At 43.0% G+C, this 16,143-nt stretch overlaps 1 pseudogene; it reads right to left on the bottom strand.

Annotated features, from left to right (window-relative positions):
* Positions 1-6,792: 6,792 nt before the first annotated feature.
* The window catches only part of LOC101434497 (cilia- and flagella-associated protein 221-like), a 220,772-nt pseudogene continuing 211,421 nt past the window's right edge, over positions 6,793-16,143 (bottom strand).

Genomic DNA, 16,143 nt, shown 5'->3' with positions numbered 1-16,143 from the left:
TTCTCCCAACTGCAATGAGCAGATGTCACATGCCAGCAGGGGCCACAGCCCGCAGGGAGTGGGTGTGACTGGGGCAGTGGGGCACTGGCCTCTCATGTGGGAGGTCCCAGTCCCTGCCTCCCAGAGAGGGCAAGCAGACAGACCAGAGAACCGTCTGGGGGAGGGGGTGGTAAAGAAAGACAGTAAAATAAATAAATCTGTTTAAAAATTAAGGCCATAAGTGTTTAATATTCAGGGAATATGAGCTTGTTAAGGGCTTTTATTTTGGGATGTCATTTGTCTGAAAATTTGACATACAAATAGACTCTACTATATGAAATTATTATTATAAAAAGTTGGAAAATTGAATATTCACAATGCCGTCTTTGGTTTTGCCAAATTGTTGTCAAAGTGCTTTACACTGACCCCTATGCCAGCATCAACCACAAAATGGGTTATGCAGAATTTTATTAGCTATGACACTAAAGGCATTGTCAGTAAGATAAAAATACAATAGGGCTTTATAAAAAATGTTTGTTATTCATCAAATGACATTACTAATGAAATTAAGAAACCCATGACTGGAAAATAATATTCACTAGTCATGTAACTGCCAAAGTCCACATGTTGAGACTAAAGGACTAATACTTAAATATTAACCAGTGCAGGCAACCCATGTAAAGAGACATTTGAGGGAGTCCAGGGGTCCCGGGACCTGGCTCCCCCTCCTCAGGGGAAATGCAGCCCCCGCATGCCCCAGGACACAAGTCAAAATCTAACAGACCCCCCAAAGGGGCACACTGTACAGCTGCTATCTTAGAATGTCATTTTACCCAGACCCCATTTATGTGCTTCAGGTGACCTTAGCAGAAACTCTGTTATGAAATGACTTTGTCTTGAGAGCCTCCATTTTCCCCCAATCTTAGCAGAGCACTCCCTTCATTCTCTGGACCGCCGCCACCAGAGAATCTCTCCTGTCCATCAGTCCCAATAGAGCCCAGGCCCAGCACTGCGCCAAGTGCATCCTTTGATCTTGCTCCCTGACTGACCCTGGGCTGGAACAATGTTTTATTAATACCAACCATAATACACAAATGTGTAATAGGCATTGTAAAAGATGCTCCAGATTACTAGATAAATGGGAATTAAAACCACAATTACGTACCACTACTGGTATTTATGTTATCTGTCATTTAATATACGTGCCCATCAACCTACAAACCATGGTGTATACATGTGATGGAATATTATGCAGCGGTAAGAAGAAATGAAGTTGTCTAACATATGACACCATGGATGAACCCGGAGGACATTCTGTTGAGTGAAGCAAGCCAGGCACAAAAGGACAAATACTGTTTGATTGTGCTACTATGAAGTAAATCTAGCGTGTAAACTCAGGGGGTAATAACCAGAATATGGGTCATCAGAAAATAGTATGAGGTTAGAGAATGGAAAGCTGAGGGAAAGCTGTACAGAACTGGTAAAAGATTGTTAATTTTTGGAAGTAAATAGGAAAGTTGAAAGCACAACATACTGTGTAACTGGCAGTGATATTATATGGGTATGACCATGGTTGAAAGGGAAAGTCTAAGGTCACATATATTACTAGAAGGAAAGCTAAAACATGTGACATGGGACTGTATAGTATAGCAAAACCTCAAGTGAAATACGAATGCGAGTAATATGGCATATATAAGTCTGTTTTTCTTTGATCCAATAAATGTATGTTAATCCTACAAGATGTTACTATCAGGCAAGAAAAACCACATTATGCTAAATGAAAGAAACCAAATACAAAGTAATACATACTGTATGATTCCATTTATATAATGTGTAAATACAAATCATTTAATAAAGATGAAATTAGGTTACTGGATATGTAGGGCTGGGGGAGGCTTTAAGGAATGAGAGGTGACTGATAAGGGAAGGGATACTGAGTTTTTCTTTTCAGAGTAATGAAATTCTTGTAAAATTTTTTGTAGTGATGAATGCACAGCACTGGGATTATAATAAAAGCCACTGATAGCACACTTTGGATAGATTCATAGTACATGAAAATATCTCAATAAAACTGCTTTTACAAGAATGAAATAGGATGATGGGTGATAAGTTTTAAGCCCAGCACCATCACATAATAAAATTCACAATTTCACAAATATTATCATTGAAGCAAATGTTGGACTTGGAACAGCCATGGGGGTCTCTGAGCCCCTCCTATGCAGGCTCTCGCTTCCACTTCAGTTCCTGCTATGGGCAGTAGGTCTACCAGGCTGCAGGCAAGGGTTGCCATGGGGGTCTCTGAGACCCTCCTGTGCAGGCAACTCGCTTCCCCTTCAGTTCCTGCTATGGGCTCTAGGTCTACCAGGCTGCAGGCAAGGGCTGCCTGGCTGTCATCCACAGTGAAAGTGACAGAAGTCCTGGGAAGACAGTCAAGAGCCACCTGACAACCTCTAGGGACTTTCTGCATCTGCAAAGGCATGACCCAAAATCTGATGCCAGAGCCCTGTATTTCTGAGTAAAAGTCAGAGTGAGGGGAAGGCCCTGTGCACCTGGACAGAACCTCTCCTGCAGGGCAGCTGGGAGAGGGCGCTCATGACATAACCTGGGCCTGGGCTCAGGCTCCTGCTCTAAGCAGCTAGAGGGAGGTTAGGGGCTGCTTTCCCGACAGGCTCTACAGTTTCCCTGGGGAACCTCTCTGGGCTCCCACTGAAGTCTCTGAAATAGGAAAGTGCCATTGCACTCTCAAGAAACATTTCCCCATGTCCCCAGAGCAGACTGCCCCTTAGGAAGGCAGCAATGGTTCTGCCAGGATCTCAGTTCTGAGCAGCTCAGGGCAGCCCAGTGAGCCTTGAAATCGAACTCAGGGCACAGACCTCAGTGGGATTCTGATGAGGATACTTTTGGGGATTTGGGTGAGAGCCAATAGGAAGGCTACATTAAGATCAGTAGCCTCTAAATCCTAATAGAATTGCACATCTGATTCTCGTCCTCAAAGAAAAGTGCACGCCTCAGGCTTGGAACTGGTCTGGTTCGTTGTCCTTTCTACTCCTAGTCCACCTTCTTTCTCCCAGTTCAGCAAGGCAATTGGGATGTCTTGAGTCAGTCTGCCCCACCAAAGGAGTCCCATGTCCCACTGAATGGGTCTCAGTAACACTTCCACACTCAGTCCTTGACTGGGTTGTCTTTCGTGGGCACAAACAAGGTGATGTTTTCAGAGAACAGCAGCTGGGTGCTTGGTCCATTAGGTCCCTGGACCCTCGGCTCCTCTGCCCCAGCAGACACCAGAAGGCCTCTTTCTGGGGAGGGGTGAAGTGTGCAGGAGTGACGCCCCCATCCTGGGCCCTGCCCAGGGCCTGGAATGCCCAGGGCAGCCTGCTGTGAGCCTCACAACTCTCCTTGCCACTCCTTTCCTTCCTCCCTTCCCTGCTTGATCCCTTCCTCCCACCACTGATCAGTAGAAAAACTATATAGACATCCAGGCAAATTAGAATTGCAGGTAAATAAGTGATCTATTGTGTAATATGTCTCAAATATTGGCATTGGACAAGCTAAAAATTATTTCTTGTTTATCTGAAATTCAGAGTCAGCTGGGCATCCAGGGTTGATCTGGCAGTCCTGGAGCTGAGCAGGGGCCACTGGGGTCTGCATTAGGGTCTGGAGCTCCCACCCCCTTCTACCTCCCACCTCCCCCAAAAGGGCCTTTCCTACCTCCTACTGCAGGTGGGGTCCAGACCACTGCAATGAAGTAAGTACCACAAAAAAGCCAGTCACACAAATTTTTTTGGTTTCCTAGTGCCTGTAAGAGTTAAATTCACACTATACTGTAGGCTATTAAGTGTGCAATAGCATTACATAAATAAAACAATGTGACTGCATTAACTGAAATGAGACAAGGAATGAGCAGATGCGAGAGACCCACAGGTTCTATGATCATGGCCGATGGAGTTCAGTGCCATCTCAGTTGGCCCTACTTTGGAGTTTGTGTTTCTGTGTGATGGAGCTGGACTCAGATGTGATCTTTGTCCACAAGCCTCTCCTATTACTTTTACCTGAACTATAGCTGGTGCTGGGTTTAATATACACCCAGGGGACCTGAATCTCTGGACTGACCATGTGATAGCCAGGTCCTGAGCCTCAACAGACTTCAGCTCCTACACTCTGGTTTATTGGACTTACCTCACTCAGCTAACATGGAGGTGAAGAAGGTCAATCACCACACCAGGGAGCCAAGAGTGCCTACAACTGAAAGCAGGAGAATTGCATCCAGCATCCATGTGGATCCATCTTGATATAGATGTGGAATGGACATGGCCATTCTAGGGTCCACAGGATGGAGGAATAGAGTATGGATTAGAGTGGATGTACTGATATTCTATTCATGAACTATTGTGATTAGTAATCGAAGAAAATGTGACATTGGTGTGGAGAAAGTGGCCATGGTGGCTGCTGGGGGTAGGGAGTGGGAGGAAGAGATGTGATGTGGGGGCATTTTTGGGACTTGGAGTTGTCCTGGGTGGTGCTCCAGGGACAGTTACATGTCCTCCCATGGCCCACTGGGTGGACTGTGGGAGAGTGTGGGCTATAATGTGGACCATTGACCATGAGGTACAGCAGTGCTCAGAGATGTATTCACCAAATGCAATGAATGTGTCATGATGGAGGAGGTTGTTGTTATGGGGGGAGAAGTTGGTGAGGGGGGTGGCGGGTATATGGGGACCTCATTTTTTGAATGTAACATTAAAAAAATAAAAAAAGACAAAATAATGGCACCTGTAGACTTCAAGGCCAAAAACCTTCAGATTGTAAAAACAAACAAACAAAAACAAAAAAAATCACAGTTATTTGCAAAATGCAAGTAAATGAGACCCACCTGTACTTGGTGCATAACTGAATCAGGGAATCTTGTATTTTGATGTTGGACATCTAGGCTCTAAAATTAGGAAACGGCAGTCCCCCAGGTGCAACGGTAAGGACCAGGAAGGAACGAGGGTCCAACAGTGAGAGCATGATACTAATGACTATGCTTGTGAGCCTATACGCCTGAAATAAGAACAAGGCCTAGAGCAGCACTGTGCCTAGGAATTTCCTCCTGACAGCCTTCATGTTACTCAAATGTGGCCAGTCTCGAAGCCAAACTCAGCATGTAAATGCAATGCCTTCCCCCCAGTGTGGGACATGACACCCAGGGATGAGCCTCCCTGGCACCGAGGGATCACTATCAAGTACCAACTGATGATGCAACTGGAAAATGACCTTGAATGTAAGGTTCAATGTGGATCTAGCAGAATATCCCTGTCTACATATAATAACATGACTTTAAAATGCTGTTTGACCTAATGTAAGGGGGAAATGGAAAGGAGAAATGAGTTTATATGGCTACGAGTCTCTAAAAAAGAGTCTGGAGGCTGTCAGAAGGATTGCCCTTATGCACAACTGAGCAGAATCTAAGAGACAGATGAAGTAGATACAACACCAGGTATTGGTTCCTTTGAGGGCTAAAGAGACCCACAGGCTCTATGGTCATGGCAGATGGGGTTCACTGCCATGTCAGACGGCCCTTCTTTGGAGCTGGTGTTTCTGCGTGATGAAACTGGACTCAGATGGGATCTCTTTTCATAAGACTTTCATGCTACTTTACTGGAATTGTAGTTGGTGTTGGGGTTTAAGATATATTTATGGGATTTGAATCTCTGGACTGACAATATGATAGCCAGGCCCTGAGCCTCAACAGACTTCAGCTCCTACAATCTGATTTATTGGACTCACCTTACTCAGCTAAGATGGAGTTGAAGAAGGACAACCACCACACCAGGGAGCTTAGAGTGCCTACAACTGAAAGCAGGAGGATTGCATCCAGTATCCATGTGGAATCTGAGCCTCCTCTTGACATAGGGATGCCACAGACACAACCAATCCAAGGTCCACAGAGAAAAGGTGGCATTGGAAAAGTGGACATGGTGGCTGATATGGGTATGGGGAATGGCAGGAAGAGATGAAATGTGGAGGCGCCTTTGGGACTTAGAGTTGCCCTGGATGGTGCTGCCGGGGCAATCACCGGACATTGTAAATCCTCCCAGGGCCCACTGGATGGAATGTAGGAGAGTGTGGGCCATGATGTGGACCATTGACCATGAGGTGCAGAGATGTACTTACCAAATGCAATGGATGTGTCATGATGAAGGGAGTGAGTGTTGCTGGGGGGGGGGAGGGTGGGGTGGGGGTGGTGGGGTTGAATGGGACCTCATATTTTTTTTAATGTAATATTTTTACAAAATCAATTTAAAAAATAAATAAAATAAAATAAAATTAGGAAACAAATGCCTTTGACAGAGTGAAGCTGTTGTGTGGTATTTGTTGCAGCAGCCCTGGCAAACTGTGACACTCCCAAATCAGCCTAAAAGCTCCAGCTGCCTCACCATGTCCCCCACTTCCAGTACCCCTCACAGGTGTCTGTCACAGGAATGGCTATTGTGTCCATGCCAACTCTGTCCTTTCTAGGATTGGATGCCACCCAAGCCAGCAAATGCTCAGGGAGCTGAGGGGACCGGTTCCCACAGAGTGGGGAGGACATTCTCCTTTCCCCCACCCACCTACCCCTGGGTCCTGGGCACGGCAACTGCCACGACTCTCAGGGGACAGCTGTCAGCATCTGGCTTTCGTCACTAGTCACAGCAGCTCACATCTCACTCACAATATCTTGATCCCAGCACTAAATCTTACACCAAGAAGCTTCAAACACTACTACCATCCTAACAACCTTGATTTTTCAAAAGAAAAAGTTATAACTGAATAACTACATCACTCACAGTTCAATTATTTTTTTGTCCAAGAATTTTAATTCCCAAATGGACACAAAGGAACACAGAGTCTCACAGTAAGTGGACGAGGGGAACCGAGCTATGGGTGATGGTTATTCTAGAATCAGGTATGGGCTGAGGGCTTTTAACTGCAGATTCTTCATCTCCTCAGGCAGCTTTTCTCCTGCCTTCTCTGGTTGCTGCGCTTGGTCTTTCACGTCTCTAAATAGGAAAAAAATGAAAAGGACACAGGAGGACAATTAGTCACTCAAGCCACCCAGCACTGACAGTGACATCCCAGTCAAATATGGTGGAACATTTTAAAAACAAGGCTTTACATGGTATTTTGTGATCATTTAGCTACCGGTGAAAATCTCAGCTTGTGATATGAATCTGGCATCAATCTCCCTGCGCCGAGGTCTTAGCCTGCCCAAGTTCCCTAAACGTTCAGAGCCTCCATTTCCTGAGAGGGGTGAGAGCTCCGTGGAGGCAACAAACACTCTCTTGAGTTCATTATAGCCATCAGGAGAGAGCAGGTGATTCTTTGCATCCATGAAAATAAATATTTGCCAGAAATCAAATGGACAGCAGTCTTCATGGGGACATGGTAGGCCACATGTGCTGTGTGTTTCTTGTGACTGTCCCTGTCTGTTCAGCTCTGGTGCATGTGCCTGACTGAAGGAAGGGCTTCTGTTGGCTTCTGGCTGAGGTTGATGGAGGCAAGGAAGATGAACGAGTAAGGACAGAGAAAACAAAACTGAACATGGAATATAAGTCTCATCTTGAGCTGAAGAGAATTTCCAAACCAAAGGAGTTTTGAAAATGGTCTATGGGATATGAGCCTGTTAGAATACTATGCAGCCAATCAAATGAGAATTACGTTGACCACTTCAACATGTGGGGAAAATATACGTGAGATTTATCTGCAAAACAGGTGAATTCAAATTACCAAGGATATATTGATTTCAACTGTATGCAATGTATGCATATTGTGAAAAACTGGAAGTTAACTAGTGTTTAGAAAATTTTCAGAGTTTATTGTTTGCTAGCTTTTTTTTCCCTCTTTTTAAGTAGCTGAAATTCATTAAAAAAAAAAGAAAAAGAATGACATACCTCTTTGGCAAATGTATAAAGTAATAAGTTCTATTTCACTTAATAATAATTTGATAATCAAATGGCATTCCACATTAACTCAGTAGTATAAAGGGTGAAAAATCATCTTAAAGTACAAAAGAGTATAGCGGTATTGGATAGGAGCCTGATCATTAGGCAAACCATTCTGTGTCCTGGGGTAACTTTTAAATTATATATATATATATATATATATTTATATTTATATATAAAGCTCTTGGTCAACTATTTACTTGAAACGGAATGCAAAGTGCATCTGGGTGTTGAGTGTCACAGGATATTTTATAGTGGTCATTAACTGATCAAAGCAGGCACTCACTGAATTTCCATTTAAAATTTTCATCCTTAAACACTTACTAGAAGCTTGCAACTTCCTTTTGGAGATCTGTGTGTTGCTGTAGGCCTTGAAATGATCACAAACAAACCAAAGACTCCCACACTCCTAAGACATGTGTGCATTCCTTTCAGAAAAGATAGGATGCAAAACACCTTAAACTAAGTTAGAAGATAAGCTGAGAAAAGAATTTTGCAACATACCTAGAAAGGGTAGAGATCCTTAACATATGAGGGACACACAAGTAAATGAAAGATAATGTTAAATAGGCAAAGAGACAAACAGTCTCCTCACAAAAGAAGAAAAAACAGTTGATAAGGAGAGGATATTTTAATATCACTAGTAAGTGAAGAAATGAAAATGAAGACAAGGGGAAGGCCTTTAAAAAGATAATCTTCGTAAAAATGAAGTGAACATAAAAAAGGACAGTGTCCTGTTGTGCAGAGTGTTTTTTGGAGGCAGGCACCCTTGACCTATGCTGGTGGGAGGTATATGGAAGAACTTTCTGAATGGTAATTTAGCAACAAAATTACCTTAAAATGCATCCGCAGACCTTGCGTTTATGTTTCTAGGAGTTTCTCCTAAGGAAACATTCTGATCCTTTTGCAGGTGATTCTGGCACAAGGATGCTGGCTGCAGGAAAACACTGGAAAGAGTCTACATGTCCAACAATAGGGGTTGGATAAATATATCAAGGCAATCTACCCAATGAAATAGAATGATGTTACCTATATTTATCAGTGCATATTTATGATACATTGTTAAATAAAAATACAGAAAACGAAATATATAGAGCATGATTTCATTGTTGTTAAAAACTCTTGATATGTGTATACATATGTATACAGAAAGGTTTGGGAGGCCATATATCAAAATGTAAAAGTCACCACCCCTCGGCGATTGGATTATGTTTTTCTTCTATTCTTTATATTTTTATGTATATTCTCAGTTTTAAAATACAAATGATAATAAATAAAAGAAAAGGTATTTCCTTTTAAAAAGATAGTTTTAAAAAGATTATACCCACAGTTTAAAACTTATAAACCATATGAACTATGGGGGGGTTATTTACATCACAAAAGGATTCTTAAAAAGCTGATATGATTATGACTGTGACGATATACATTGGAAAGACAAACAACATACTAGATGCTCCTCACTTGCCCTGTGAGATAGATTCTTTTTTGGAGGGGGGTGTTTATAGTATGGGTTTATTTGTTCTGCACTGGCCAGGTGACAGTGAACTCAGCATTTACAGAATAAGAAGAAGATACTAGAACCTTCCTTACTTTGCTGAAAGGGACTAAACAAGAGGTGCTGGGGGGCACATTCAGGGGAACTCAAAGAGCTAAATGAGGGCTAGGGGAGATGGTTTACTAGCTGAAGTGTTCCTGTATTCTGAAAATAAAATTGCCCTTCTGAGCCAAAAAGGCAGATTAATAACTCTAGTGTAGAGGGCTAAACATGCCAACAGAGCGAACAGAAGCCTTAAGGAAATACCTCCAATTTCAAACCTAATTCCACCAGGAGAAACTTTCAGTGCTCTGTTTCATGCCCTAGAAGTCTAACTCTGGGTAAGGTTGGGGTGGGGGAGGGAAGTTTTGGACACACGGGAGAACATCTGGGAATACCTTGGCTGCACGTTGGAATCACCTGGGGAGACTCTGAAAACCCTGGCACCTGGGTCTCAACAACAAGAGGTTCTGAGTCCATTAGGCTGAAGTACTGTCTGGGTAATGGAGTTTGTAAAGCAATTTTATTGAGCTCTATGCACACACCATACAGTAAATCCAAAGTGGACAATCAATGGCTCTCAGTATAATCACAGAGTTGTACATTCATCACCACAATCAAGTTTTAGAACATTTTCATTACTTCAAAAAGAAAAACCCAGTACCCTTTAGCAGTTACCTCTCAATCCCTCTATCCTTCCCCAGCCCTACACAACCACTAATCTAATTTCATCTCTAGAGTCAGATTTTATTATCTGCATTTTTTTTTCAGGTGAGGAAAGAGGCCCAGAGATGATAAACAATTTGGCTCAAGACCTCACACGTGATAACCGGTGGTGCTGGGATTCGGCCCCAGGTCTCACCTGGCTCTAGAGAGCCCGGGATCCTTACATTGAATAAAATGCAATCAGCTGTTGAGAAGAAACAGACACATCTCTGAAATCAAATGATAAGCAAATAGGAAAACTGGATTCCATCTTTAAAGTTCACTTGCCAAAACATTTGAGGGAGTGCATGTGTGCAAAATAAAGCCCACATCAGAATAATGAAGGCCTTAGAAACGTGTCTCTTACACGTTTAGATTCATCTGATTCACCTGAGATATTTAGATTCATCTACAATGACAGGTCCGTACTTTACACAGGACAAATTTTACCCAGTGCTACCTCTTATTATGGCATTAAAACCTCCACTTACTTCTCCTTCTTGGTGTCCTTACGATCTAACATAGAGAACTCCACTTGGATCATTTCTGGAGTCAACATAGTATTTACATCCCATTCACAAAGCTCACTGAAAAGTAATAAGCTGTTTAGCTGGAACTGTTTCACCTTTCCAAAGGAAAAACAGAAGGAATATGTGATCATTTAAGAGGTACACAATTCTTGTGGCTTTCAACATTGATTCCATCTATCTTTTTAAAAAAATTTTATTGAAGTATATCACTCATACATAAACATACATAAACAATAAGTGTATAGTAATAGTTGTAAACTTATAAAACAAGCATACATAATAATGTCATACAGGGCTCACATACCTCACCTCACCCTACCACCAATACCTTGCATTGTTGTGAAACATTTTTAACTACTGATTAAAGAGCATCCTCAAAATATTACTAATAACCAAAGTATCTTACATTTGGTATATTTTTCCCCACCCAGCATATTATTATTACTACTATATCATTTATATATGAACATACGTAAACAATAAGTGTATAGTAAAAGTTGTAAACTTACAAAGCAAACATGCATAACATCATTCAGGGGTCCCATACATCAGTCCACCACCAACACCTTGCATTGTTGTGAGACATTTGTTACAAATGTTGAGAGAATATTGTCAAAATCTTACTAGTAACTATAGCCCTTATCTCTTTTTTTTTAAGATTTACTTATTTCTCACCCCTGCCCAGCCGCCCCCCCCCCCCCAGCCCCCACTGTCTGCTTTCTGTGTCTATTCACTGTGTGTTCTTCTGTGTCTGCTTGTATTCTCATTAGGCACCTCTGGCAACTGATGCTGGGACCTTCCAGAATGGGAGAGAGGCGATCATTCTCTTGTGCCACTTCAGCTCCCTGATTTGCTGTGTCTCTTATTGTCTCTCCTCTGTGTCTTTTTTGCTGTGTCATCTTGCTGCACCACTCTCCATGTGGGCCAGCACTCCTTTGCGGTACAGCACACCTGCAAGGGACAGGCTATGTGCAGGCCAGCACTCCACGTGGGCCAGCTCACCACACGGCCAGCTTTCCTTCACCAGGAGGCCCAGGGCATCGAACCCTGGACCTCCAATAAGGTAGACAGGAGCCCAAGTGATTGAACCACACCTGCTTCCCTATAATCCTTATCTTAAATTTGGTGAATTTTCCCCCCAGGCATCCCTATTATTATTTTTAAAATATACTTTTATGACACAAGATGTAAACTTAAAAACAATCATGCACATGTACAGAATTCCCATATAACCTCCCTCTATCAATACACTATACTATGGTAGAACATTTGTTACCGATTATGAGATAATATCATCAGACTATTACCAGGTCCATAGTGTACATTTGGCACACTTTTTCCATACACAACCATTATCAACACAGTACATCTTTGGCATAGATGCATGCATTGTTACTGTTATTTACAGTCATAGGTCACTCCAGTTGTGTTTTCCCATGCTTCTCCACATTCACACCACCTTGTGAAGGTGATGTACATCTCCTCTAGCTCACAAAGGACACTCTTGCATCTGTACTATCAACCACAATTCTCATCTGCCTCTGGGTTTACTGTGTTGACATTCTCTAGCATTCTTTCATTTGACATTTACATCCCTAGAATAATTAAAACTTCTACATGCATTAAACATCAGGAGTCCATCTCAGTCTCTTATCTACTTTAACAATCCACCATCTACCATCAAGTCTTCAAGATATTTTCCTATATTTTTTTCTAGAAGCTTTATAGTTCTTGCTTTTATACTTAGGTTTTTTATCCATTTTGACTTAATTTTTGGATAAGGTGTGAGATAGGGATCCTTTTTCCTTCTCTTGGCTATGGATATTCAGTTCTCTTGGAACGATTTGTGGAATGGACTGTTCTGCCCAAGCTCGATAGGCTTGACAGGCTTGTCAAAAATCACTTGACCATAGATGTGAGAGTCTGTTTTTGAAACATCAGTTTGGTTCTGTTGATCTGTGTGTCTGTCTTTATGCCAGTACCATGCTGTTTTTACCACTGCAGCTATGTAATATGATTTAAATCTGAAAGTGAGAGTCCTCCAACTCTGTTTTTCCTTTTCAAGCTCTTTCTGGCTATTCAGTACATCTTACCCTTCCAAATAAATTTGATAAGTGTTTTCAATTTTTTTAATGCCAGTGGAATTTTAATTGGGATTGCATTTAATCTATTTATCAATTTGAGTAGAACTGACACCTTAATGATATTTAGTCTTCCAATCTGTGAGCATGGAATGTTCTTCCAATTACTTAGGCCTTTTACATTTCTTTTAACAATTAGTTGTAGTTTCCTGTCATATTTTATCTGTCATATTTATTTTCACCATTCTTTTGATACTTCTAATTACTTTTATTGTTATAATCTTTATTTCTACACACTCTTCCAAGTCTCTCTCTCTCCTTTTTTTTTCATTTCAGACTGTAGCACACCATTTGGTATTTTCTGCAAAGCTGGTCTCTTGGTTACAAACTCTCTGTTTCTATCTGTGAATATTCTAAATTTGCCATCATGTTTGAAAGACAATCTTGCTGGATATAAGATTCTTGGCTGGAAGGTTTTCTCTTGCAGTATCTCAAATATATCACACCACTGCCTGCTTGCCTCCATGGTTTCTGATGAGAAATCGACACTTAATCATATTGCATATCCCTTATATGTTATGCATTACTTTTCTCTGGCTGCTCTCAGAATTCTGTCTTTGGCATATGACATTCTGATTAATATGTGTTCTGGAGTTGGTCTGCACAGATTTATTCATATGGGAGTACGTTGTGTTTCTTCATCACAGATATCTATGTCCTTCAATAGAGTTGGGAAATTTTCTAACATTATTGCTTCAAATATTTCTTCTGCCCTTTTCCCTCCTCTTCTCCTTCTGACACCCATGACACGTTTGCATTTCACATGCTGTCATTTAGCTCCCTGAGACCCTGTTGAATTTTTTCCTTTCTTTTCTTGATCTGTTCTCTTGTATGTTCAATTTCAGGGGCCATGTCTTCTAGCTCACTTATCCTTACTTCTGCCTCCTCAAAGCTACGTTATATGCCTCCAGCATATTTTTTATTTCATTTATTGTGCCTTTCATTCCCATAAGATCTGCTATTTTTCTGTTTGCTTTCAAATTCCTCTTTGTGATCACACACTGTCTTCTTTTTTTTTTTAAGATTTATTTATTTATTTATTTCTCTCCCCTTTCCCCGCCTCCCACCCCAGTTGTCTGTTCTCTGTATCTATTTGCTGCGTCGTTGTCTTTGTCCGCTTCTGTTGTTGTCAGTGGCATGGGAATCTGTCTCTTTTTGTTGAGTCATCTTGTGTCAGCTCTCCATGTGGGTGGTGCCATTCCTGGGCAGGCTGTACTTTCTTTCATACTGGGCAGCTCTCCTCGCACCTGGGGCTCCCCTATGTATGGGACACCACTGTGCAGGACACCCCTGTGTGGCAGGGCACTCCTTGCGTGCATTAGCACTGTGCATGGGCCACCTCCACATGGGTCAAGGAGGCCCAGGGTTTGAACCAAGGACCTCCCATGTGGTAGACAGACACCCTAACCACTGGGCCAAGTCTGACGCCCACACTGTCTTCTTAATATCCTTAATCTCTTTAGGCATCTAATGGAATTTATTAAGGATATTTGCTTGAACATTTATGATAAGTTGTCTCAACTCCTTTGTTTCATATGGAGGCTTGTTTCATTGCCTCAACATCTGGCTTACTAGATGGATTTATTCTGGGTGCAATTTCTGTCTTTATGTTAGTACTTTCTTGTCCTTTCTCCCTTGTAGGTCGTGTTGCAGTAGCTGAGGATTTCCTTGATGCTGTAATCTGTGGAGGCTGAAGCTGCCCACATTTCCCCAGGAGCTAGTGAAGGTTCTCCCCGCTTTCTCCTCTGCCAGGGGTAGGGACAGAGCTGCAGCCATATGTAATAACCCAAGTCTTGCAGGCCAAGACCATCTGTAGTTGCCTGAAAAGAATGATGGAACTTCATGTCCTTTCTCCTACCACCTGGGCCGGGATGGAGCTGCAAGTTTGGGCAACAAACTATGCCATTAAGGGCCAAAATGACTATAGTTACCAGGTAGAATGACATAGACTGTCCCTCCTCCTCCCCTGCCAAGGGTAGGGATAGATCCTCTGGAGTGCCCATCAGTCTAATCCCTGTAAGCCAAATGTGCCTGCAGTTGCCTTGAGAGACTGAGGGAGTACTGTCCCTTCTGCCCTTGGAGGGAGGGTGGACACGAGTTCACTCCCTGTAGGATGAAAGTGCCTGTTGTCACTCAGAGAAGCTGAGAAAACACCAGTCCCCTTCTATCCTATTGGGGGATGGGGAACAATCCACAGGCATCAATGGTACAGTCCTTGAAAACCAAAAGTTCCTGCCATTGCCTGGAGAGGCTGAGGAAACACCAGCCCCCACCTATCCTATTGGGGGATGGGGTTGGATCCACTGGTACCTAACAGTCCAACCCATGCTGGCCAAAGTACCTGTCATTTCCTGGAAAGGCTGAGGAAACACACCTCCCCTCCTATCCTACTTGGGGGCAGGGATGGAGCTACAAGTGTCTGACTATTCAGTCTCAGGGGGCCAAAAGCAGCTCCAATTACCCCGAAGATAGGTAATCACTGTTCCCCTCTTGTCCTATTGGCATTGGGGTGGAAACACAGACACCCAATAGTTGAGTTCATGCAGGCCAAAGCACCTGCATTTGCCCTGAAAGCCTGAGAAAACACCAGACCCCTCCTATCTTAAGAGGGGTGGGAGGTGGAGGTGGAGATGGAATTGAACTCACTCAACAAACCAGTTCGTGGGGGCACCCAGGGCCTGCAATTGCTTGGAGAGGCTAAGGAATCACAGTTCCCTTCCTATCTTATTAGGTGCCGGGGATGGAGCTACAGGAGTCTGAGTATGCAGTCTGTGGAGGTTGAAAGCACTTGCGGAGAGGCAGACTTGGCACAATGGATAGGGCATCCACCTACCACATGGGAGTTCCGTGGTTCAAAACCCTGGGCCTCCTTTACCCGTGTGAAGCTGGCCCATGCACAGTGCTGATGCACGCAAGGAGTGCCCTGCCATGCAGGGGTGTCCCCCACGTAGGGAAGCCCCATGCACAAGAAGTGTGCCTCACAAGGAGTGCAACCTGTAAGGAGAGCTGCCCAGTGTGAAAGAAAGTGCAGCCTGCCCAAGAATGGCACTGCACACAGGAAGAGTTGACAGAAAAATGATGCAACAAAAAGAAACACAGATTCCCAGTGCCACTGATAAGGATAGCAATGGTCACAGAAGCACACACAGTGAATGGACAGAGAGCAGACAACTGGGGGGGGAGGGGAGAGAAATAAAAAATTTAAAACAAAGAAAGCACTTGCGGTTGCCTGGAGAGGCTGAAGAAACACCACCTCTTCTTATCCTATGGGAGTAGAGTGGTGGAGATGGAAT

Source organism: Dasypus novemcinctus, chromosome 7 (assembly GCF_030445035.2).
Source record: "Dasypus novemcinctus isolate mDasNov1 chromosome 7, mDasNov1.1.hap2, whole genome shotgun sequence".
Lineage (NCBI taxonomy): Eukaryota > Metazoa > Chordata > Mammalia > Cingulata > Dasypodidae > Dasypus > Dasypus novemcinctus.
Note: the sequence above shows the minus strand (reverse complement) of the source record. Positions and strands in the feature narration are given on the sequence as shown.